The sequence below is a fragment of the Pleurodeles waltl genome, chromosome 4_1 (assembly GCF_031143425.1).
Source record: "Pleurodeles waltl isolate 20211129_DDA chromosome 4_1, aPleWal1.hap1.20221129, whole genome shotgun sequence".
NCBI lineage: Eukaryota > Metazoa > Chordata > Amphibia > Caudata > Salamandridae > Pleurodeles > Pleurodeles waltl.
Genome location: NC_090442.1, coordinates 71,327,008 through 71,349,370, shown reverse-complemented (window position 1 = coordinate 71,349,370; position 22,363 = coordinate 71,327,008). Strand labels below are relative to the sequence as shown.

At 47.3% G+C, this 22,363-nt stretch overlaps 1 protein-coding gene across 8 annotated transcripts in view; it reads right to left on the bottom strand.

Moving 5' to 3' along the window:
* The window catches only part of PTPRF (protein tyrosine phosphatase receptor type F), a 597,274-nt gene that overhangs the window by 198,723 nt on the left and 376,188 nt on the right, over window positions 1-22,363 (bottom strand). The window lies entirely within an intron of this gene.

Sequence of the window (22,363 nt, the reverse complement as noted above, 5' to 3'; positions counted from 1 at the left end):
CAGGCGAAGCAGGTGTGCTCTGTCGTTTCTGTAGGGAGTATAAAAAATTACTTTCTGAGAGATGTGGGAGGGAAAGAATATAGGGCTTGGGGTTTAAGATGAGACGCATTCCGAGAAGTGGCAAAGCCTGGCTGGGCGTCAACCCTTTCTGGACTCTGCGCTCAACCCTACAATTTTCCCGCCACAACCTATAATACTGGCAGCTGCAATTTCATATTTAAGAGCATCTGTCAAGATGGGATAATAAAAAATAACAACGGCAGGAAAAAACAAGGCTGTTTTTTGCCCATCCCCCAGGAGGAGCAAGGGGCAAGAGCGGAGCGAGAGCCCCATCAGCTACATTCAACGGGTTATCGAGATGTACCTTTACCAGGTACCTTTACTTCGACCTACCGTCGCTTCGACTCCCTACCTAGGCTCCCCAATGCTCCCTCTGTGACTATAGTGAACATACACAGCCAGGCCACGACGAAGAAAGGAGGGCTGTGAGCTCACAGACAGCGCCAACCACCCTGGACAACATACTCCATACACATGATGTGCCCAAAGCGATGCAATGGTCATCGCTGCCCCCCCCCGACCCCTGGTAGCCCACGTCAAGTGGCAGACTCCGGCTGGGGCCAGGGAAAGCACCACCATTGTGGAACACACCCTCCCTCCACTCAGGTCTACCTGTTTCCATCATGTGTGGAGTGTTTAAAGTGATGGACTGGTCAACGCCCCCCATCGGCCAATGTAATGTGGTGCTCTCCAGCAAGGGCCAGTGTTAGACCTGACATGCCTTAGGGTGGTCACCCCTAACTTTTTGCCTGCCTCCCTCCACTTTTTGGACCCTGTTGTCCTGGCTTTTAGACTCTGCGCACTTTACCACTGCTAACCAATGCTAAAGTGCATATGCTGTCTCCCTTTTTAAACATGGTAACTTTGGATCATACCTAATTGGACTATTTAATTTACTTATAAGTCCCTAGTAATGAGCACTATATGTGCCTAGTGCCTGTAGATTAATTGCTACTAGTGGGCCGGCAGCACTGGTTGTGCCACCCACTTAAGTAGCCCCCTTAACGTTGTCTCACGCCTGCCATTGCAAGGCCTGTGTGTGTAGTTTCACTGCCACTTCGACTTGGCATTTAAAAGTACTTGCCAAGCCTAGAACTCCCCTTTTTCTACATATAAGTCACCCCTAATGTGTGCCCTAGGTAACACCTAGAGCAGGGTGCTGTGTGGGTAAAAGGCAGGACATGTACTTGTGTGGTTATATGTCCTGGTAGTGTAAAACTCCTAAATTAGTTTTTACACTACTGTGAGGCCTGCTCCCTTCATAGGCTAACATTGGGGCTGCTCTCATACATTGTTGAAGTGGCAGCTGCTGATCTGAAAGGAGCAGGAAGGTCATATTTAGTATGGCCAGAATGGTAATATAAAATCCTGCTGACTGGTTTCTTGACATCAACAGTACTGTTTAAAATGCTCAAGTGTACAGTTAGCCACTTCATATACATTTTATTGATCTGTTAATATTATTTAATTTTTCTAAGCAGTCACGGGCCCCCTGAAAAGGCTTCGCAGACCCCCAGGGGTCCCCGGTCCACAGCTTGGGAACCATTGTACTAAGGCACTGAACTCTATTGTGGTGTGGTTTCATTGAGGCCACTGTCACAAGGATCACTCAGTGTGCATGCTGTACACACAGGAATGCACAAAAAGTGCCAGTGATGGAGAGCCACTCTACACCAGGGGTCTTCAAACTGGGGGGAGGTGAGCCCCCGTAGGAGGGCTCCAGGCTCTGGACAAAAGAAAGATTATGCAGATAATAGTGCTTTGTAACAGAACTTAACTGCAATGTTTAAATAAGTTCAGAAGTATTTAAACATTGCCAACTTAATAGAATACTTGTGAAAAAATTCTGAAAGGGGGCCCGGTAATTTATTTTTTTCCAGGCCCGGTAATTGTTTTTTTTCCACGGGGGCGCAGCATTAACAAGTTTAAAAACCACTGGTCTACACACACAAGCTTGCAGAGCTCCCCTCCCCCCCCCGGGGGGCCAGTCACCAGCATCACACGTCCGATTTGCAAAGATGAAGTGCCCGGATGATACCGAGTCAATACTTCTGCAAGACTGGCAGCTCAGACAACCAACCGCGCTTAGGATGAGTGAACAAGGGGGTCTCTGGGGGTTGTTGATGGGGTCTCAGCGGTAACATGAACCATTCAGGCTCAGAGGGTGCAAAAAGAAAAAACATTTAGGCATCACTTCCCCTATAAGAACCCAGCAAGGAACCGATGTATGTGACGGGCACAGTTTCTTTCAGAGGGCCCAGGTTTGTAATGAACAGATACATGTAAATCGTGCCGCAGAGGAACACACAAGTAAACCCCACTCCAGGGCCTTTTCAAAATCCTAACATTTGTTGGTACATATATGGAGTCATCCTAAATCAGGAGTCTTCAAACTGGGGGGCGAGCCCCCCTACGGGGGCCTCAAGTGATCCCAGTGGGGGCGACAGGCTCCGGCCAAAAGAAGCATTTCACAGATAAGTGTTTTCTTTTAAGTAGAAACATGTTTTTGCATTTTCAAAATGGCAACAGTACTTAACTGCAATGTTTACATATATCTAGACATATTTAAACATTGCCATCTTTATAAAATATTTGTGAAAAATTCTAAAGGGGGCCCCAATGATTTTTATTTTTCAACTGGGGGGCTCAGCATTAAAAAGTTTGGAGACCACTGTCCTAAATTCTGGCAAATGAACCTTGTGCCCAGCCAAATGTCCACCAGTAAAGATCAATTGGTACCCAACCAGTGGCGTCAATCGATGCAACTACCCCCCCCCCCCCCCCCCACCCCACCCCACCAGCAGGGCAAAGCTTCCAAAGCCCCGAGCACTGCCTTTCTTTTACTGAAGCGGACTCCCAAGTCTCCGCTTCCCCAAAAATACCTTAATGCTGTGTTCATGTGCGATCTTCAAACCTTCCAGGAAACAATCAGATGGCACCACTCGGGGGCACTAAATCTACCTTGGCCTAGACCAGAGGACACCTGCTCTCTGATGCACTTGAAGCTAGAACAGATGCCCTCGTCTTCGTGTGCGCATCAGCGCAGTAAGGAGGCAGGGCCCAAGAAGGCCTGCTGGAGACCCCGGAAAAGGGATAGGGTCGGACGGCCTTATGGGACAATCGGGCAGTATCTGATAGGCTGACCGGTCAGTGTGTAGACCGTGTTTTGGCTGTTTGCGGGCCTGTTTTATTGTCTGCTAGACCGGTTTTTAGGGTCGAGTCTGCGTTGCATGGGCTCGCGCATGCGTATCGCAGCGAGACGCTTTTGTATTTAGAAAAGGGCTCGGAGCCCTGTCAACTTCACGTCAGTGTTTTTTATTGGTTCGTGGGCTTGCCTAATAAAATCTGCTTGCTTTCATTAGTCGAAGTCAAGCATAGGTCATGCCTTTTCTGGTGGCTAGCCCTCCTCGAGCGCAGCGACCAAGTACAGAAAACATGCGAGGCTCGCTGTTTTCCATCGGGCTCATGGACTTCTTTTTCTCTAATTTACGAGCGCGATCTCGCTTGGCAGAAGTCAAGCGCTTTACATTGTTAATTTCACTTTTTCGGGTTGTGTACATAAATGCACTTTTGCCCCATAGGTGAAAAGTCGGGTTAGGAGTTTACAACGCGATCAGCTCTAACATGAGCAAACGCGAGACCCGTTGCATTGTAAATGCTTGTTACTGTTGGTTTCTCTGATATTAAAACAAGTATTGCCTGCAGCAAGCACAACACCATGCCGTGTTCCAAACCTCACAAAATGCTTATAAAGAGTGTATTTACAGGGTCAAAACTGACAATTTACAAACAAGGGCCACTTTTTGTAGCTTACTAATTCACTAATAGGGGAGCGCTTTTATTTTGGTGCCTCTGCACTACATATTAAAGTTTGGGATTGTAAGCTTCTTGAGTGCGGTCCACTTCGTTGAGGGGAACTATCTACCTACTAAACAGGGATGCTGGGTAACTATAACTCGTGCCCCTGCCATGCACAGTTTTCTCTTCAATAATTTTAATGCAGATGTTGCAGTGATATTTTCAATGTTGTCATAGAAGATGTCATGACTGATGTATGTGGGGTAATTAGCAACGCATGGCAGGGGCGACAGGTATAGTTACCTTAGGGCACAAATGACTGTTTCTTGAGCTAAGTATAACAGTAAATGCAGAATTTCTATCATTTTGTGTGTGTAATATCTGAATCTAACTATAGAAGTCCTTGTAATCTTTGTTTTTTAGTGGATTTTTAAGGATTTGTTAATTCTATTTCCTAACTATAACGTCCATGGCTTTGGCTGAAGGGGGTCACGTTGGACTTGGCTTTTTCTGCAGGGTCACCCTCAAACATTTTGCCTTCACCCCTCTTTTTTTCTGATTAGCTTTTAGGACTCTGTGCACTTTACGACTGCTAACCAGTGCTAAAGTGCTCTCTCCCTAAAACATGGTAAAACCGTCTTACATCCAATTGCCATATTTAATTTACTTTCGCAGTAAACTTCTAGGGTTTAACTTTAAGCAGTATTTAATTACCATATGGTAATTCAACCACCTGCGGCCAGGCCCTGCTGTAAACACCCTGCATACAGCCAACCCCATGCTGTTGGTCTGTGAGTGTGTGTGTGTGTGAGTGAGTGGCTTTATGAGTCTTTGACTGGCTAGGTTTGGTTGTGTGGACGTGTAAATGGATGTGTTAGTGTGTGTGTGTGTATGTGTGTGTGTGTGTGTGTGTGTATGTGGGTGGGTGTGTGTGTGTGTATGGGTATGGGTGTGGGTGTGGGTGTGTGTGTGTGTGTATGGGTGTGGGTGTGCGCATTAGTGGGTGTGTTTGCGAGTGGCTGTGTTGCTCTGTGAGTGGGTGTATCCATGGTTTTGTGGGCGTGTGAGTGGATGCGTGGGTGTATAAGTGGGTCTGAGTGGGTGTGGAGTGGCCACCACTTCAACCACCTTGAGGCTGCGCCCCTCCTCCAATCATTGTGTGCAAGGCCGTGCCCCTCCTCACACCAAAGAATGCAAGGCTGCACCCCTCCTCATACCACTGAATGCGAGGCTGTACCCCTCCTCAAACCACCAAATGCGAGGCTGCACACCTCCTCAAACCACCACATGCGAGGCTGCGCCCCTCCTCCAACCACTGTATGCGAAGCTGCGCCCTTCCTCCAACCACTGTATGCATGTCTGTGATCCTCCTCCAACCACTGTATGCGAGTCTGTGCCCCTTCTCCAACCACTACACACACACGTGTGTGCCTGCAGCCCTCCGTCCAATGACTGCCTGTGAGGCAGCGTCCCTTCTCCAACCACTGCATGTGAGGTAGTGCCCGTCCTCCAACCACAGTGCAAGAGGTTGCACCCCTGTCCAACCACTGTATATGAAGCCAAGCCCCTTCAACCATCGCACGTAAGGCTACATACTTGTGATGGTATGCTCTCCATATCTCCAAGCACTGTGCACTAGGCTACACCCCCCTCCAAACACCGCACACAAGAGTTTGTACTCCCACTGAAACACCACAGAGGCTACACCCTCCCTTCCCTTACAACTACCAGACCAGAAGCAACATTCCACAACCACCAGTCTGGATGCAACACACCACAACTACCAGACCTGAAGGAACACCCACCAACTGCAGCACCAGAGGCAACACCTGCCCTCCCAACCACCACATGAAAGGACACAGACCAACCACAATGAGGATGGAAGACAGACTAACCACATTGAGGAATGGGCGCCCACAAAGAGGAGGGGGTTGAACGTGAACAACTTATGTTCATGGGACTCTGGTGGTAAAGACCCGGGTGCCCCCAGGGCACATCTCACAAGCAAGAGGCAGGTAAGCAAGAGGAGGGTAAGCAAGAGGAGGGTAGGGTAAGCAAGAGGAGGGTAGGGTAAGCAAGAGGAGGGTAGGGTAAGCAAGAGGAGGGGAGGGTAAGCAAGAGGATGGGAGGGTAAGCAAGAGGAGGGGAGGGTAAGCAAGAGGAGGGGAGGGTAAGCAAGAGGATGGGAGGGTAAGCAAGAGGAGGGTAAGCAAGCCTCTTCCTCCACATCCCTCCAACCTGCCCTGCAGCGGCCCCGGAATACAGATGGAAGCCTCGATGCTCTCTGGCGCAGCCCTGACCTTCAGCTATTTATATATCAAGGATAATTGGTGTGTGGAAATATTAGCATTGCTAATTTGCTTTTCATTGGGGGATCTGGCAGGGTCCGTACAGCAGACGGTTGAACGCAAGTGTTTTTAAGTTGACGCCTTCCCCCTCAGTCCCGGAGCTGCCATGCCTCATCCAAAGCTGGCGACGGATGGCCCATTATTCCTGTATTTACCTGGATCCAGCTTCTTGGATACTTCGACAGCACAGAGGGTTCTCACAAAGGCCTCGTTGTCTTCCTCAGCAGCAAACTGATGCGACCAGGAAATGGGAACAAGCACAAAAGGTGCCACCGCCTGGCCCAGCCGCCTCAAGTCACGCACATATGCAATCTGAGGGCAGAAAAATGCAGGCCAACCTCCCTACACTTTACTCAGATTCAACTAGGTCTCCAGCTTTACCCTTGCTCGGTCAGGAATGCTGTAAACATTCCTCTGTGCTCACCCAGGCCTTGCAGAACTGCGCATTCCCTGTGGTCCCCTTCGAGCACTCATTACTCACGTGCCCAAAGGGGTCTCCAGCTTTAACACTGCTCACCCAGTACTGCTGTTGGCTTTTCTCCTTCCCGCACGCGCATCCAGGCACAGGGCCCACAGGCTGTTCCAAGCAAACCTAATGTACTGACTCTTTACTCAAGGACCCTATACTCTCTCTAGCTTTACCATGGCCCCGTAGGAGGCATATTTCATGCTAGCCAAGGGTACTTAGGCAAGCATGCTACAGGGTCTCCAGCTTTAACACTGCTCACCCAGTACTCAATGGCAGCTACTTGTCAACAGGGGTGGCGGGGGAAGGGTATAAAAATAGTAAATAAATCAATTTTTTTTTTTAAACTTGCCTTTTATGTTGGGCGAGAGACGGTTCCGTCTCTCCTGCCTCCTCATCTCTTTCCCGACTCCAGGAAGCAGACAGGCTTCCAGACACACCCCCCCCCCCCAAATCACAATGCTGCTTTCACCAGCATGCCAGCAGCTTCGTGACTGGTCTGAGTGCCCTGCTAGGGCGCTCGGGCAGGGAGTAGGGCCCTGTGCACTTTCTTCTATCGGCTGTTCAATACAGCCAGGTGGAGAAATACAAAGTGCGCATGACTGTTTGACCGGCCCAACACAGTCGGCCAAAGCGACATGCGCACTTATGTGCACAAACCACTCCTTCATCCCTCCTCCTCCTCCAGCACAGCCCCGCTCTAACCAAGCTCCCAAGGAAAAAAAAATGATTATAATGTTGCGCTATTATCATTTTATTTTTCCCTTTCCTTCACTGCATATAGCAGTGGGTCGACGCTCCTCCGCCAGTACTGCTTTTGCCATTCTACTGTCCCAGTACCAATCCAGGCTCATTCCTACCAGGCGGTGTCTAGGCTTACCCTGGCTCCATTGTCCTGTCCAAGCTAGCCTAGTGTACGTACGGTTTTACTCATGGGCCCTACATAGTCCCTAGTTTTGTCCTGGACCCATGACTTGTTCCACGTTACCCTAGAGTACTTATCTTCACATACAGACCATACGTGGACTCAAGCGTCACCTAGTCCCAAGGTCTGCTCCGATCTAACCCAATGCACTGACTCACGGACCCCACATAGTCTCTAGCCTTGTACAGCCCCACAGTCTGTCCTAAGCTACTGTACTTATTCCTTACTCATGAGCCCCACGCGGTCCTCATCTTTATCCCGGCCTCGCGATCTGTTCTGAGCAAACCGTACGTACTTACTTTCATTATTGGAGCCTACACTGTCACCAGCTTTACCCTCACCCCTTTATTTCCGATGAGCTACCCTTGTGTACGTAAGTCATGGACCCTACATGGTCTCCAGCTTTATCCCGGCCTCGCGATCTGTTCTGAGCAAACCTAACATACTTACTCTCACTATGGGAGCCTACACGGTCTCCAGCTTTACACTTTAAAAAATGTTTTTATTTTTTTTTAAATAATTTCAGTTGAATTACAATATAAATAAATTATTGGTGATAGTTAAAAACATACATTCAATTACAATATTAAGATAAATTATCAAGCATAGAAGGGGGAGGCAAAAGGGAACATATGACATTTAATAACAAATGTCTGGTCATTGTAAAAGAAGATTGGTGATTTACAATAGAACAATGTTATGTATGATAAAGAAATAATATTGTTGCTAATAGGGAAGTCAGGGAGGTGTAGAGACTTCTGGTTTCTCCAGCTTTACCCGGACTCAATACTGCTGTGGGCATCTCTCCATCACTCGCGCCCACTCAGGCTCTTCAACACCTGCACATTCTTTACCTATGGACCAGCTGCACCCTGGCCTGGTGGTCTGTCCCAAACTCACCCAGTGGTGTCCTGCCTTACATCGGCCACATCGTCTGTTCAGTGCTAACTACTACTCAGTGCTTAATTTGTAAATAAAAAGGTGCTGGTGCTCAAAGCCCTCCTCTTAAACACGCGTCTGCTGCAATTAAATGTGCAAGCACAGAATACTGAGGAGGTGTAAACCTGAAGCCATCTTGGGCCTCTTCAATCCATTTGAAGCCACTCTCTGCCCCTTCACCTCACTCTTGCAGCTTTCTACTTTCTCCCTTTGTGACGCTTTTTTGTTTTTCCATTTCTCCGTGTGTCCCATATGTGTCTTTTGCTCGCAGCAAATGCTTGAGGCAGAAGGATAAGCCCCGGCCCTCAAAAATAAGTGCCTGTGCTGAGCACCGGAAACAACAAGCACAAATTAAGCACTGCTACTACTGTTTACTCACAGACCCTACGCGATCTCTAGGCTTAACCCGGCCATATAGTCAGTTTCGAGTTAACCTAGTTTTGCTGAGTACTCATTGGCCCTTTGCATCCTCTAGGTGTACCCTGGTTTCATGGTCTGTTCAGAGGTAACCTAGTGTCCCCTTGGCTCGCCCCGTCTACCCAACACTGAAGCCCTTACAGAGCTCTGCCCATGTCCCCCAATCCCGCTCTCCATCACTCAGGCCTACAAACAGCTCTGCTACTGCCCGACCATGTCCTGCGGCATTCCTTCCGCTCTCACTAACTGAGCCACACAGAGTTAGGCCAGTGACCCTAGGACTGGGTACCCCTATTAACAGTACAGGGAATCGCACACAGCTCCGGGATGCCCATCACTTCTGTCCTGGGGCATCTCTGCCCTCCCACAGCGCTGCAAATGCGACTCAATCCTGGCTCAAGGGACCCCCGATTGTTACAATAGTGTGAGAGACAGAGCTATACTGGTGCACCTCGACTCTCTCCTAGGAGGCAGAGGCGCTAAAGGGCGCCTTCCTCCCGCCCCGTTCGTCCGGACTGACCTGCAGCTCTCCGTGTTCTCTTCTGCACGGATTGTTCGCCAGAAGTCCTCGGGGTCAGGGATGAATCTCATTTTCTTTTCTATTTTCAGCCCGCGCGCGCGGCTGCTTGTTCTCCGGGGCCTCCACCGCCCGGGGGGCTCGGGGGCCGGGCGCCGACAATCTCATCACACAAGTCCCTTCTCGACCACCGAGAGGCGAAGTGTTCCTGTCAGACCACAAACGTGCACACACCGGCCAAGGCAAACCTCAACACCGCTGTAATGTTCCAGTCCGGCCACGACCACGACCACGACCACGCGCACACCGGGCAACACAAAACTCACCACTGAAATGTTAGTCTGACCACGGCCAGGACAAAACGCAACACCACTAAGTTTCCAATCCGGCCACGACCATACGCACAGCGCGTAACACAAAACTCACCACTGAAATGTTCCTGTTGGTTTGACCAGGAACATGACCACAATGGCCAAGACAAAACTCATCACCACGTAATCTTAGTCTGACCAGGAACATGCACACACCGGCCAAGCCAAACTCGACACAATTGTGATGCTTTCAGTCTGTCCGGCCACAAACGTGCATAGGGGCTGTTGGACTTTGTCCTCTCTGCAGGGTCACTCCCAAACGTTTTGCCTCCACCCCTCCTGTTTTCTGAATTTCATTTTTGTTGGCATTAGAACTCTGCCCACTTTACCACTGTTAACCAGTGGTCAAGTGCTTCTGGTCTCTACTTTAACTATGGTCCAATTGTCTTACACCCAATTGGCACATTTAATTTACTTGTAAGGCCCTGTTAAAGTGTTAATACATGTTCCCAGGGCCTGTAAATGAAACGCTGTAGTCAGTGCTTAATTTGTAAATAAAAAGGTGCAGGTACCCAAAGCCCTCCTCAAACATGCGGCTGCTGCAATTAAATGTGTGAACACGGAATACTCAGGCAGCGTAATCCTGAAGTCAACTCAGGCCTCTTCAGTCCATTTACAGCCACTCCCTGCCCCTTCAGCTCACTCTTGCAGCTTCCTACTTCCTCTCTTTGTGACGCTTTTTCGTTTTTCCCTTCATCCGTCTTTCCCATGTGTGCCTTTTACTCGCAGCAAATGCATGAGGCAGAAGAATAAGCGCAACCAGCACAAATTAAGCACTGGCTGTAGTGCATCTGCAGCATTTATTGAACCACCCACTTTGTTAGCCCTTTACAACGTCTCACATCTGCCACTGCAGCCTGTGTGTAATTTTAAACTGCCAATTTGACCTGGTAAAACAAACCGTTTGCCAAGCCTAAACTACCCCTTTTAATACATAGAAGTCACCCATATAGTAATCCTTAAAGAGCCCATAGGGCAGGGTGCACTGTTTTTAAAAGGGAGGACATGCATTTTTAATTTTTACTTGTCCTGGTAGTGAGAACCCCTTAAATTTGTTTTTCACCACTGTAAGACCCACCTCTCCCACAGGATATTAGGTTATCTTATCACACTTAATAAGTACAAACTTTGGAAAATGTAGAAATATCATGTTAGGTCTCAAAAGATTTGTAATTTACAATCCTCTTTAATGGTAAAGTCAGAACTTAAGTCACAATTTTGAAATGCCACTTTTAGAAAGTTGGCATTTTCTTGTCCTAATCATTTTGTACTTGCAGCCTGTGCCCAGGATCATATGAATGTGAATAGTTCGCAGTGGGTCTTTTTATGTTCCTCCCAGACAATGAGACAAAGGTATTCTAGGTCTTGGCAGAATGGGCCATCATGCGGGGCGGAGCTGTTCACTGCCCCAGTTGCATTTCATCATCAGCCTTTTGTCACCCTAGACCCCCCTGGATCTAGGTTAGGGGAAGGAAGCAGCTTTTCAGACCAGATATGGGGGTGGACTAGAAGTTACCCCACACTTGAAAGAGTAATACCAGAGCTGGCTTCCAGCAAAGAAGAACTCCAAGAAGCAGACCCTCAGGGTCTGGAAGGAGGTCTGCAGTCACAGTTTACAGCACAGGAGGATGAGGAGGTGGACTTTGGAGGAGGAAGAGGAGGAAGACAACTACCTAATTCTGGCCCCAGAGGAGAGTAGCAGGCCCACCGGCGCAAGGTCCCCTGCCTGATCCCGAGCAGGCAGCAGTATCGCCTCCTGCAACCTGTCCACAGAGGAGCTGGAGGACAGCAAAGGAGAAAAGGACTTCAGGCTAACGATAGCTAAACTGAAAACGGAGTAGGCAGCTGCCCAGAGGGGGGCAGAGGAGAGAAAGGCTGAGGCCGAGGGAGGCTTGGCAAAGGAGAAGGTTGATGGTGAGAAAGCCCTGGAGGAAAAGAAACTGGTCCTGGGGAAGGAGAAAGCGGAGGCTGAAAGTGCCTTGGCTGAGAGGACATTGGTCTTAGCTCATGAAGTCAGTCTGAAGGAGCTGGACCTTAAAGTAAGACAAGTCTTAGGGCCTAGCAGCAGTGGTGGCAGCCATACCCCAGTGCCCAACGGAGACCGGAGGTTCTACATTCTCAAGAACCAGGTGCCTAACTTTGTTGTGGGTGGCGATGTTGACAAGTGGTTTGAGGCTCATGAGGTTGCCCTAGAGATGAACTGGTTCTGTGAGGAGGATTGGGGAACCATTCTCAGGAGACACATCCCTAATGAAGGGGAGATATGCACTGCTGGCCCTAGGGAAGGGAGACAGGATGAGCTACCTCCTCATGAAGGACAACCTTGTCAGGAAGTATGGTCTCACCCCTGAAAGGTATACGCAGAAGTTCAGGGACAGCACAAAGTTGCCCCAATAGTCCTGGGTGGATATTGTGCATTACTTTTGCAAAACACTGGATGGTTGAGTGAAGGACAGTGGTGTAAGTGATAAGGAGTTATACAATTAGATGGCAAGAGTGCACATGTTAGGCAATTGTTTTCCAGAGCTGCACCAACACCTAGGGGCGTATTTATAAGAGCTATGCGTCACATTTGTCATGCGTCAATGTGGTACATGAGCAACGCAAACCTCTAAGACAGATATATTAAGCCACACAAAGACACCCTGCGTGGCTCTGAGATGGGCTCATAAGTCTGGAGTGCAGCAACACAGCGCTAATCGCTGCGGTGTGCTACTCTGCCCTGGGTAGGCGTTCCATGGGCACTGCGGTGGGTATTCCCAAGAAACTCCCATGGATTTTGATGCATTCCCAGATTTACAAGGACTTGTAAACCTGGGAATGCACCAAAATCTTACACGTTCCCAGGAGAGACGTAAAGAGAAGTATCTTTATTCCTCCTTGTTTTTTCCTCTCTGTTTGCGCTGCAGGATTGCCAGCACAGGGGAAAGGACAGGAATGCACGTATTGCCGTAAATACTGTACATTCCTGCCCTTCCCCAATGACGCCGTGCAGTGCAGCAAGATGACTTGCTGTGCTGTGCTGCGCCACTTCCTAACAACTATGCCCTCTAGTGGATAGTAAGCTCACTGACCCCAGGGAGTTTGCTAAGGAAGCAGACCACTGGCTCAGCATCAGGGTCCACGAAAAGGCCCTTGGGAGTGACCCCAAGAAGGGCAGTTCAGGTTCACCTCAGCAGAGAGGAGAAAGTTTAGGGTCACACAGACAAGTCCCTGAGTAAGGTGGGGAGAAAGGGTCCCCATGCCCCTTTTGAAAAAGCAAGGGGAAGGATCTGGTGAGCACTGGTCCAGGGCACCCAATTTCCAAACCTGCTGCTTTGATGGTTTTCAGCTAGGACACAAGCAAGGGGACTCTGTCTGTCCTAAGAAACCACTCACTGGTGGAAGCTCTACAGGGGTGGCAAATACGGCCTTAGGGGTCAGTAGTTCCCAGCAGCAGAGGGTAGCGCATGTACTGATCCCCTTAAGTTGGAAGATAGACTCAGATTGTAGCCTTGTGACCCCCGAGGGTGGGAATAGGCACTTCCTTCAGATCACAATGAATGGGATCCCCGTCACTGCTCTGAGGGATACCAGTGCCAGCCAGACCATGGTGGTGAAAAGGTTGTTTCCCCAGATCAGTACACCGGACAGGCATATAGGGTAAAAGCCGGGTCCTTGGGCAGGACCTTGTCCTCCCTATGGCTCTGGTGCCCCCGAATGGGGTGAGAAAGTGTCTCTGAGAAGAATTATAGTTAGTGCCCAGATGTCCACTGACTGCATTCTGCAAAATGAGTTGCCACTGGTATTGGAAGGAGCTGAGAGGGGCGTCTGCCCAGGGAGTCCTGAAAGCTAAGGTTTCTGGGGTACCACTTCCAAACAGATACTACAGGAGCCCAGATGAAGGGGCAGAGGAAGGAAGGACTTACCCCTGGCCCCCTGTTCACGCTCAGGTACTCTGAGCTGGAGAACCAGTCTAAGGCTACCACCCCTGGTCTGTTGGGGGAGAGTGAAAGGAGGGTGCCTATCACCTGGTCAGTTGCCCCCCACTCTGAGAGACCTCAGAGGACCCTCAGAAGCACGTAGGGCTGGCAGTCCCAGGGCAGGAAGTGAGGCGTGCCCAAGGCCCCCAACTGGAGCCTCCACCTGGGAGTGAAAGGCCCTGGGCCTAAGGACTTGACACTGACAGCTGTCAGTGGCCTCTGCTCGTTGCTGTCCTTATAAGCAGAGTTTTCCTTGGGTTGAGGTCAGAAGTCTGATCCAAGGGGTAGAATGGGACACATCACATTGTTGGCCATTGTAGTACATTCTGCCTACTAGAATGCATCTGTAAGCAACGTAAGGGTTGAAGTTTCACAGACGGAGTCCACAGGTGAAGCGAAAGATTCCCCATGGGTCAGCCCAGTGGTTCAGGAGATTGTTCACAAATCCAACTGAGTTCAGAGGGTATTAGAGCTGACAAGTGACACTGCAGAAGAGGCCCATTGTTCACGTTCATTCGCCTAAACAGGATAGCCCATCAAGGTATTGATTAGTCTACCGATGTTTTTCAGCTGGTGGGGGGTCATGGTGAACTTGGTCCTCTGCAGGATCATCCCCAAATGTTTTGCCTTCACCCCTCCGGTTGTCTGAACCTGTTTTGTTGGCTTTTACTACTGTGCTCTCTACCACTACCAATCATTGCTAAAGTGCTTTCTCCCTAAAACATGGTAAAAGTGTCTTGCACCCAATTGGCATATTTAATTTACTTATAAGTCCTTTGTAAAATCGTACTAAAGTGCCCTGTGCCTGTAAATAAAATGGAACTAGAGGGCAGCAGCACACATTATGCAACCCACTAAAAGTAGACTTTTAAAACATGTTTCAGGCTTGCCATTGCAGCCTGTAGTGCAATTTAAAAATGCTAATTTGACCTGGCAAAATAAAACTTTTGCCAGGCAAAAACCTTATTTTTAATACATATAAGCCACCACTAAAGGAAGCCCTGAACAGCCCATAGGGCAGGGTATATTTAAAACGTAGGACACATGTTTCTTAGTTTTACATGTCCTGGTAGTGAAAAACTCCTAAATTTGTTTTTTCTACTCTAAAGCCTGCCTCTCCCATAGGAAAACTTTGTTACTTTATTACATTTTTTAAGTGCTAACGTGTGATTGGGAGCAGGTAGAAATGTCATGTTTGGACTCAAATGAATTGTAACGTAAAATTCTCTTTAGTGGTAAGGTTGAATTTTAGATCACCATTTTGAAAATGCCATTTTTGATAAGTTGGCATTTTCCTGTCCTAAACTTTCTGATGCCTCACAGGAGTTTCCAGGTGCTGGGACTGTTAATTGCCCCCATTAAGAATGTGTATTGGGCCCAGACAGTGAACAATAGGACCTGGGTGTAGATGGGAGAGGGCCATCCAGCAAAAATGGGGGGAGGGTGGTAGAACTGTTCCCTGCCCAACTTAGATTTCAATGGGCTCCCTCCAGCACACGCACAAAGGAACCGGACACAAGCTTTTTGCCAACCAAGACCTATTGGAGCCTGGGCAGGAGAAGAAAAGAGAAGTAAGGAACTTTCTAGAAACAGATGTGGTGGTTTAGTGCAGGGTTACCCCACTTAAAGGGTGACACCCAATATAAATATTGAACATCCTGAGCCACTCATCAGTGCACTCCTGGACTAGTGGAAGCCTTCAGAAGGATTGCCTTGTACGTCAGAGGACTGTCTTGCTGCTTAAGGCTTGCCTTGTTCCTCAGATGACTGCCTTGCTGCTTGATGGAGCGAGGCGGAGGACCATCTCCTTGAATCAAGGACTACTAGAATGACTGCAAGGGTCAGTTGGCTGACCTCCCGTTCTGAGCTACAGGAACACAACAAGCTTGATAGGCCTACCTGCACCTACCCAGCTGACCTGCTGGGTCTGGCCCTGCCTTGACCTGCAACTGTACCTGCAACAGGTTCTGCCTGAGCCCTGCTGCTGTGAGTTCCTAATCCCATACAGGTGCCTACCCAGGTCCAGAACCCTTGGTTGGCATCAGTTGAACTCCTCCTTTGAAATCCTGAAGTTTTTAACTTTAAGATAACTGTTTCAGCTAGACTAAGCTGGTCCCTGTATCTGGCCTGCACTTCAATGAAGTTGACCTGAACTTGTGACTTTGTCAGAGTTTACCACCACCAGATATCCACAGTTCGTGCTTTTTACTTCTTGGCCCTACTTTTACTTACACTTTTAAAAGTGCACATCCCCAGTTCTACTGATTGGATTTTTGTTTTTTTGGTCTCATTTTAATTATTACATTTTACTCTGTTTTCCTAAGTTGCTGGGGGATATCCCCGATGTTTTGTTTTCACTTTATTACTGTTTGAATGTTGTATAATACATATTGCGTCTAAGTTAAGCCTGACATCTTAGTGCCAAGCTTCCAGAGGGTTGAGCACTGATTAACTGAGTGACTTTTGTGATTCACCCTAAAAAGGATTGTGGTTGTTGCTTTAGAATTGTTGCGCCCCTCCACCCCCAACCAAAAACCCAATTACTTACACCAGCCAAGGCAAAACTCAACATTACTTTGATGTTCGAGTCCAACAACGAACATGTACACACCCCTCAAGACAAAACTCCACCAGGCCTATAGGGCAATCAGGCGGTGCCCGAAGGGCTGGTCTGACAGGTCGGTGTGGGGGCCAGTTTTTGGCAGTTTGTGGGCCTGTTTTACGGTCTGCTGGGCCGGTTTACTGTAGTTTTCTCAAATAGTAAAACAAACATTGCCTGCAGCACGCTCAAATCCGTGCACTATTCCTTACTTTGTAAAACACATATACAGCATTTCTTTGCATGTTCAAAGCTGCCTCAAGTTGCAAACATGGGCCAATATGTTTGAGCTTTCTAATTCACTAATGGGGCCACTTCTATTTTGGTTCCCGGACCTATTGTCAGTTCCAGTCTGCCCCTGCTCAAAACCACTGCATTGTTTCCAGTCAGTCAGTACGACCACACACACCGGCCAAGACAAAACGAAAAACCACTGTCATGTTTCCAGCCAGTCAGTACGACCACACACACCGGCCAAGACAAAACGAAAAACCACTGTCATGTTTCCAGTCAGTCTGGCTACAGACCTGCACACTGGCCAAGACAAAACTCAAAACCAATGTATTTGTTCCAGTTCAACCACAGACACACCGGCCAAAACATAACTCAAAGCCATTCTCATGCTCCAGTGCACTCACAAACACGATACAGAACGAAAATAAAACTCAACACTATCCTAATGTACCAAGACAAAATTGTCGAAGTGTTCCAGTCAAAACAAAAACATGTACAACAAAACAAGACACCAAAACCATTATAATGTTCCAAGGGAAAATTATGGAAATTCTGCAGTTCAACCACAAATGTGCACGCGGACCTTCAAACATGAAACCACTGTGATGTTGAAACACAACCAAAAACACTACAAAATCATCATTTTCCAGTCCACTCACAAACATGTACGCCGCCTTTAGACAACACAAAAATACATCACAGTGTTCCAAGTCAAAACCATCTAAATGTTACAGTCCAACCACAAACATGCACAGGATCCAAACACAAAACATAAAGCAATCCTAATTCTGAAGCCTGACCAAAAACACCATACAAGATCATTGAAATGTTCCAGTCCGCCCATAAACGCGCACACCGACCAAGACAACACTCAGAACCATCAGTGTTCCAAGTCAAAATCATCAAAATGTTTCAGAGCGACCAAAAATGCAACAAATCAAGACACCAACATGTTCTAGTTTGCTCACAAACGAGATAATATCCTCCAACAACACCACCCAGGCACCCACCCAAGTTTAATTCCCCCTAGATTGCGTGGAGCATAAATTCAAGCCTAGGGAGTTCTGGGGAATGTCGTGGCCTTCGGCCTCACCCCACGTCCAGTACTGTCCACCACTGCCACCAGGCCCACAATTCCAACACGAGCGCAACACTTAGTCGAGTTCTATCCTCAAGCCCTCAATCAAAAATTTACTAACATTTTATTGAGTGGGGGGTGACTGGGTAAACTGTGGCAATTAAGTAGGTTTGCTGCCCCAAGAGTGCATATCTTTGTGACGTTAAGCTTAGAATGAGTCAAAAAATTGCACATTGATTAGTTCAATTCAGGGCCATACTCAAAAAAGTACGTTTTAGTAGAAGAAAAAAGCATTTTCATATTTTCTGGAATATGCCCATGTCCCCATTGTGGTTGGCATAAGTCCAACATGCCCAACCAGCAACTTTATCCTCCTGGAGCAGGGCCAGGGGCCTCAAAGAATCTCATACTTAGCACAAGGTCCATCTACAGACTGTAAAACAAGATTCCTTTTTTCATTCACATGGTCTGTCCACTTTCCGGCCAGACTGTCCACAAATGTTTCATTTAAAAATGCAGAAAAACAATTTAAAAGAATTACTCCAAATTTGAAAGGGCGTATGGCGAGCTAGATTTCAAATCCGCCTATGGAAGCAGTGTTTTCTGTGGCTCGTCCCAATCACGGTTCAAAGTGAGAAATTATGTTAGGGTCTTTCCTCCACCAGTTTACTTTCCTACACTTTCTGCACCCCTCTTCCTTTAATCAAAGCACACAAAAACGTAAGGATGAAAAAAAGTAAGCGAAAGTTATTTTTTGCTAAGATGTGGTCAGATTAATCAAACAATGCCAAATGGAGTACCTAAATTAAAACATTGAAAAAATAAAAACTTTTGTGAAGTGAGGTCTAAGCAGGATTACAGAGCTTTTATCCACATTCTGTAGGACACAGCAAATCTAGAGGTGTTATCCACTGAAAACGCCATGATTGATTTATAACTATTGACGATGTTTAATGTCCCGCTCAGGCCTCTTTAAACGGTACACATTGACTTATACTACAGATTTTTCCAAGACTTACACTGGGATGTTATTTAGAGACAACAAAATAAGCATTTTCTATTCAAAATCTTAAAGGTATGTGTGTTCTCTCTACTACAGCATAAACTGCAGGACAACTCCACATCAAACATCTCCCAATTTGGCCCCTTTCACAAATTGAAATTTGGATCCGAACTTTGAATCTGATTGGCTGAGACTTTCTCAGTCTTCTCAGCCAATTCTAAATTCAAGAACCAGGTCTCACAGACCACAAATTTAATGGTGAAAAACGTTGTGCCATGTGGCAGCAAGATCAGCAGACCCCAACCCTGTGGTGACGAGGGCACAGCCCAGGTGGGCAGAAAAGCCAATTTTGTCCCAAACAAAAAATGCAAAAAAAATAACATTCCATGTTTGTAGAGAGTTTGGTATTCTGCTTGTTACATTCACAAACCACTATGTACATTATTATTTATTTTAAATTATTTTAAACATGACTACAATGAAAATAACAACCTGAGGTGCTTAAAAAGGGGCAACTAGTCCAGGAGAAGGCAAAAGGAACTGTGTACAAGGCAAGTGGTGACTTGTGCCCAGCATGCAGTGGGCTTTAACAGTGGTCAAAGACCACAATTTGTGTCCAGAGGCTTCTGGATATCACAGCACGCCGCGTACGGCGAGATCTGAAGTCCGCGTGAGTGTGCATAAGGCCAGGGACGGCCTTAACACTGGCGGCGCTCTGTGCACAGTTTTTTTACACCCCCTTCCCCATAACCTCCGCCTCAGATTACCTCCATATCCCCTCTCTCATATACATTTCATTTGTCGTAAAGCACTGGTAAAGGCTGCAGCAGCAGTTTCTTCTTGAGGGCGTGGGACCGTCGCCCTCCACCCGCTGTGAGCCGCGCAGGCAGAAATAAAATGGCAATGGAAAGATTTAATTGCCGTTTTACTTTTACTGGCGAAGCATGCACCAGCCCAGAGACAGGCCGGGCGTGTCCCCTGCTGCCAATCCAGGAGCAGGGCTGACAGGACGCTCCAAAGTGTGCATGTCACTTTAGCCGGCTGTTTTGCACTCGCCAAAGTGACATGCACACTTTGCACACTTTGGAGCTTTCCACTCAACTGTCGAAAGACAGCTGGGTGGAGACAAAGCTTTTAGGCCTCTAGGGCCTGAAGAAGCGTCCAGAAAGGCCACTCAATCCAATCCAGGCGCTTCTCTCATGCTGGTTAACAGCATGAGAGCAGCATCTGGATTAGTTGGTGGAGATCTTCTGGCATTGGAGAAGGAGAAGAGCACCGAGGAAGGCGCACAGCCGGTGGCTAAGTACCTTTTTTATTTTAAATGTGTAATGCATGTGTGTGTGTAATGCATGAACTTGTAGTGGTTGTGTTTATTTTATAGTAAATGCTATGGTATTATTTTGACTTTTGGAGAGGGGTGGTTTGCTTTGGGGTTTTAGAGGGAGGGGGTGTTTTTTTTTTTGGGAAGTGGTGGGGCAGTTCACTTGCCCCACCACTTTCAAAGGGTACAAGCAGTCGCTGAAAGGCTGGCTTTACTAATCCATCCAGGTATCCAGATAAAATACAGATCTATTTTCCTTTTGCAGTTTTATATAGTGCAAACTTGACCAGAAGGTATTGGAGCACTTTACATGAGCACCAGTTATGTTACACAAGGACACATTCATGTTTGGTAGGCACCGTGAGATTACGTGATTTGCCCAGAATCGCAGAATGTTGAGCCGACACCGAGACTCAAACCTGTTTCCCCAGCTCCAAAGTCAGCAGCTCTGACCCTTGAGTCACATCCTCTCTATTCTTTGCAGCAGGCATATTAACCCTTTGTGCTACATTATGGTGAGTTAAAACTGCCACTTGACAAAACTACATCTTTCGCTCTAGCAGGAATATTAATCATAAGAGTTAGCTTGACATTTTTATTGAAGCCTGAAAGCTGGAGTACAAGGAACTCTGCATCAGGTTATTTTAAATTATAAGTAATTGCTAAACACAGCACCCCCCTCCGAGGTCAGTGCACCCTCCCCTCCAGGTCAGCGCCCAGTGCGGCTGCACCAGTCGAACCCCCCCTAAAGTGGTCGCTGCATGAGGCACCAACAAATGCCACACACTGTGCCCAGCAGGCTGTAGGGGCATGTGAAGTAGGTACAGGGTGTGGTAGGGATGTCTTGCAGGGTCTGGTAACAGTCCTTACCCCTGCCCAGTAGAGGCGCGTAAGGGTAAGTCAAGGAGCATTCCTGCAGGTCGCAGCCAGTGTTCACAGAGTATGGGCGCAGACTGTGCCCAAAGGGTAATGGGTCCAGGTATACTGGGTAAGGCCATGCCCTCTGCCAACAGAGGGAGGAAAAGTCAAATTCCAAGCAGCTGTTAAGGTGCATCATTCTGAAACTCAAAATATTAAGTTATGAACTGTACTTACTGGATGTTATGGTTTCCTTCTAAGCACCATAACTACAAATTATATTTTATACACGTGGCTCAAAAAATGAGCCTAGTAATTACCACTGCATGGGGTGTTAGATGCTCATGCAAAATATGTTCTTTAAACTAGTTTCTAAACATGGGTTTAATAATAACACTTAATTTCTCTGCACACTGGGTTTCATAAGGGGTTCTCCACCGTGGACATGCGATCTTGTAGCCACTACCAAATGTAGCGCAAACATGGGAAATCTATTTGCTCAACAGAATCCTAGGCAGACTCTCAGATGGTTGAACAACTGTGATTATGGAGAAAATTATAATACACATTTTGTATACTAATATGTGATTGTAAAATAATTTTGGTGATTATCTGTGAGCGCCTATCCCTATAACCCTTTCCCCCCTTCCTTTGTTTTTTTGGAGAAAATTATAATCCTGGGGACAGAAAGTACGCTTCTTATATTGATCCCAGAATTACATCAAAACACCTGGGTAAGGCTGAAACTTTTGAATAATGGAACACTTTCTCCAGAGTTCAGCCAATGGGCTTTGGCAGGGCTATGTTTTTGCCCCACTACTACTGTGTCGTTGTGAAGCTGGCTGTGCCTCCAGAACTTGGATTGTGTAGTTAATTATGCACTTAAATTGGGTAACGCTGGGTTAAATAGGCTTACCTATGCGGACAATTTACTCCTAATGAGCTTTGTACTTCCCCCACTAGCCATGAGCTTACATCTTCTATGAAGACATGAGTTCTATAACCAGCAAAAAACAAATTAAGAGTAAGTTTAGCAAAAACTAAAGTAATGCATCTCAGCAGTAAAAAAAAAAAAGCCCTCCCTATAAAAAAAAAATACATTTAAAAAAAGGTTTCGTTGGCATCTAAACAATACCAGACTGGAGATCACTAAAATCTGACATCTAACATTGCCTGGTTAAAAAATGTGGACATGTGGTGTTGCTGTTTGAGGTGGACTACAGCGCTTCAGTTGGTTCTATAGAGCACTGGCAATGGCCAATACACCCATACTGCCTAACAGCGAGTTTATGTTTGCTGAAGGATAGACCGGCATTGACAATTTGACCCAGGTGTGTTTTGAATAACCTGTGTGATGCTATTGGACAAGGACATTGACAGGAAGGTGGATGTTCATCCAGAGACTTTGGAGTGACCACACCCAGGCTGAAGTCTTCACCAATTGTCACATATTTTATGCATGGGATA